The following is a 4,594-nucleotide window of genomic DNA, read 5'->3' as shown; positions in this document are numbered from 1 at the left end:
ATACTTTTCATCAAAATGCATCTATCATCAAAATCACATCTTAAAATTTTAAGAACCATCTCTTTTGCCAATGATATAATAATATAACTGGAAAACCATATAAAATTAATGGAAAGAAACCATTCTAACAGCAAAGGCGCTGCAAGAAAATTAACATTCCCAAGTCAATAGCATTTATAGGCATTAAAAATGAGAATATGAAATGAATAATAAATTCCCCTTTACATAGCGGCAGAAACAACCAAAAAAACTAAACCAAATACCCCCACACATTTAGTAATAAATATTTTTTTAATCTTCCCAAAACTATAAAACTCTTCTGAAGTTTACGGAAATAGTTTTTAACAAATGAAAAAAAAAACTGTCTCTTAACTTTGGTTGCTATGACTCAATATTATCAAGATACCAATTCTTTTTAAGTCAATTTATAATTAAATGTGTTTTCAGTAAAAGCACAATGAGCTTTTATATGCAGGTAAACGAATTGATCCTAAAACCCATTTAGAAAATTAAGCACATAAGAATAGGATGGAAAAAATGCAAAGGAAAAGCTTTGAGGAGGGCTACCCTTACCAGCTATCAGAGTTGCTTAGAGAGAGAAAACACCAGGAGAGATTAAATGCAAGGAAGCTGTTCACTACCGAGAGTCAATTTCCTTGCAGACAAGTTTTTATTTGCAGCCTGATTTTCAATTGGAATGCTAATCATCATGACTTCATCTTAGCTTGGCTCCTGAATCATGTGCCATCTTAGTATTAATATCAAAACATTAAAGATACTGGACAACAGCTATCTGAACAAAAAATGGATAATTAAATTACTAAGTGTTATGAAGGCTGGCATAACCATAACCCAGCATTTCTTAGGTTTATTTAAGAAAATCATTCTTATTAGCTCCATAAGTCAATTTTAAATACCCTATCTACTCGAGTATAAGCCAACCCAAATATCAGGTGAGCCACCTAATTTAACCTCAATAACTGCATAAAAATGTGCCGAAAAACTCAGTTTATACTCGAGTATATATGGTGGGTTGGCTTTTCATTTAACTTGGGTATAGATCAGTGTGACTCATTAGTAGTTAACAAAAGAACAGCAGAAATATTGAAGATGATGTATATTATCCCCTGTTCTTCTTCTGGGTAAAAATATACAAGAATACTTTAAGAATAGTAATCTCGACTACTTAATATTTGAAGGAAGACACCCCAGAGGTAGTTAGTGTATTGTGCCAACCTGGCCGATAAGCACATGTGGGGTGGGGTTAAATGAAGGGCAGAGGATATAAATGGCTTGGTGAGCCTCACCTTTCTAGTTCTCGGGTTTGATCAGGGTGCAGCTGCCTTACTTGAGTCAGTTTCCCAAATTTTTGAGATAAAATAAGGTGCCTCTGCTTATATTTGGGTTGGCTGATACTCGAGTATATACAGTAAGTAAAATGGAGAATAATTTGAAGGATTAGATGGTTTTGTTAAAAAAAATACATTGCTCTAAGAAAAAAGTTCTGTTTTTTCTGTGGGGGTGTCTTCTCATTTTGCAGTTGCTGTTAAGGCATTGTTCAGTCATTTCCAAGCACACATACCTTTATCCTTGCTTCGCCTCATTTTGACACCACTTATTCGAAGATATTCTTGTTTGTTCTTCCAGCAGTTCACGGTACTTTCAATATTCTTTTGCAAGTCTTCCTTGGTTTCAGTTAGCAAAGTTGTCAGCTGCGTATCACCTGTTCCTAATCAGCTGATATACAGTCCTTATGCTATATACGTGTTATATGATAGTTTTGGGGATTATTTGCCCCACATATAGTTGGAATAAATATGGTGTCACAGATGAAATATTTGAAGGTTTGTGTCAGCAGAACTGGGCCAGGATTCTGTCATTGACAGTTAATACCTCATAATTCCCCATTCCTGACCTACCCCAATGTGCTCACAGCCAGTTCAACATTTAGTTGGTGTACAATACTCTTCTTTTGTTCTCAGGCCTGAAGTTTGCTCAGGAGTTTGGCCTTCTTCCAATGTGGATGACATGGGGAAGTTTGTTTTGCTTTTTTCTGGGTATGGATCTTTAATTTGGTTCATCAATCTCTGGTTCCTTGGACTGAAATGAATGGCTTGTCATGTTATTTATAGATTCGGAGTAGCCTGCTGGAAGACCTCCCAATCTTGGATTCATTCACCTCTGTCACCACCATTCTGACCTGCTGACCTTGACTTCTTTTGCCCCTGGAACAAATTTTGGTTCATCAATACTGGCAGTTGTGCCTCTTAGGAGAAGCCCCATCATAACATCTAACCCTTTAACTTGAAACCTGCCTAGCCTTGGACTTGTCAGCTTCTGCAACTACGTGAACAATCTTCTTGCTATGCATTTCTCTTTCTATATACATGTATTGTCACTGGATCTACTTGATCAAAGACAAGGTGCAACCAACCGTAAAGCAACCTTTCCCTAACTCCCACCCCAGGCACCAGCCCTTTTTTTCTACACTAGCAATTGCCCTTTGGTCTTCATGAACAATTTCCCTTTGACTAATTAAAGTCAGTAATGACATACACCTTTCCAATTTCTCTTCTGAATACTGTTTGTTTTTCGGGTAGCTTAAGACCGATGTACTGCTGCTACCATTTAAAAATTATATTTAACAATGTAATATTAATGTGATTGTTCAAAATTATCCATATTCTATTTGGTACCTTGTTGTTTAAAGGCACATATATAAATATCTTCCAGTTGGTTGAAGAGGTAGCTGTCTTCCAATTTTTAACCTAGACTAATGAGTTCTTAAAGTACTGAATCCATATATATATATTTTTACATTTCATTTGGTACTTCATTCCACTCTTTTCTAATCCAAATACATTTCCCTATATTTATTCATTACAATTAAGGAATGTATTTATTATAATGGCATCGGCAATATACCTGTAGCTCATTCTCAGTATATTCTGTGGGTGAACACCTTGAACTTTTGAAAGGCAGATGCCTAGTCAACCTGGAGGATATTAATATTTGTCCTCTGGTCTTTACAGCCTTTTCTTCTCATTTTGAATCATGTCTCCTCAGAAAACGAATGGCCTGAAGGTTCAAGGTTCGTCGACTACATGAAGGTTGGACATACTTTTCGTAGGCAGCTCTGCCCCAGTCATATTTTTAGTGCCTTCAGATATGAGGTGCTCATAGTCTGACATACCTGACAATGTTTCAGGAGCGCATCCATTAGTTGAAAGATTTATTTCAGTATTTCATCAATTATTGCAGCCGCGTTTTTTTCCCCCAATGTGCTCAGTACAACTTGGACTTTATCTGATAATGTTATCCATTATTGATCTTAGAGTAAACATCAACCAATTAGGTTTGGTACAGTGACTCTAGGTATTGCTTCTGTCATCTTTTGATGCTTCTTGTGACTGTCTGCATTTTGCCCATATAGTTATTCAATATTACAAGAGGTTTGGATTTTTGTAAGTTCCTTTAACTAATTAAATATTGCATATATTTTTCCATTTTGATTTTCTCCCTCGAGCTCAGGGCACATGTCTGTACACGGCTTTTCATTGCATTCTCGGGCTGCCTTGAAGTGTCCTCTTTGCTCTTTTGCTTCAAGTCTCCCACTAATGTTAGCTTCTCCTCTTGGCAGAACGCACTCTGTAAGCTTTTCTGACATCAACCTTTGTCTCTGTTGGTTTCCAATCTTTTGAACAACCTTGTGATATGATCAGGATGCCATCCTGTAATTCATCAATCTTTAATACTTAGTGTTTAAAGCACAAAAATGGATGGTCTTTAAGTTCAGATGTAATAGACACCACATTTTAATTGGCTCTTGTGCACTTGTTTTAATTTTCCTCAGCCTCCACCCAAACAACTGAGCCATTCACAATCTCTTCTACTGTCAATGTCTGCTTTATTCTGACTGATGGCATTGAGCTTCATGCTCTCTCCGATGTAGTTTTGATTCCTGAAAAGTCCGAGTGGATAGTCACCAATTTATGTAGTAGGAAAATTCAGTATTCGAAATAAAATATTCTCTGGTCTTGTGAAACTCTATTATATAAACTCTTGCATCATTTCTATCTCTAAATTTATATTTTCCAAGTAACAATTCTTCTTTATTTACATTTTTTGCAGTTCTATCATTAGTAACTATCAATGAGCCTTGACTAAATTTCTGATCAATTTTAAACTGCAGAAATTGATAAATAATTTCAATTTTTCATCTTTGGCTTTAGTGTTTGGTGAATAAATTTTAATAATTGTTATTTTAACTGGTCATCCTATGGTATAGTATATTAGCTTATAACTGACAGTGTTGTATTAGGATAGTCCTTAAAATTTTCTTTTGGAAGATGATTATAATGCCATCCTGCTTAAATTTTTCACTGACAGCATAGTATATCATACAATTGTCTGATTTAAAATGGACAATACCAGTCAATTTTACTTCACTGTAAGCCTAACATAATGACCTTTATGCATTCCACTTTATTTTTTATAAATTCCAATTTCCCTAGATTCATACTTTGTGCTTTTCACATTCCACTTCTAAATTGTTTCATTGACGTAAAATTCAGATACTATTTATTCTATCTGC

Source organism: Tenrec ecaudatus, chromosome 8 (genome assembly GCF_050624435.1).
Source record: "Tenrec ecaudatus isolate mTenEca1 chromosome 8, mTenEca1.hap1, whole genome shotgun sequence".
In the NCBI taxonomy this organism is placed as follows: Eukaryota; Metazoa; Chordata; class Mammalia; order Afrosoricida; family Tenrecidae; genus Tenrec; species Tenrec ecaudatus.
This window is presented reverse-complemented; position numbering follows the sequence as displayed.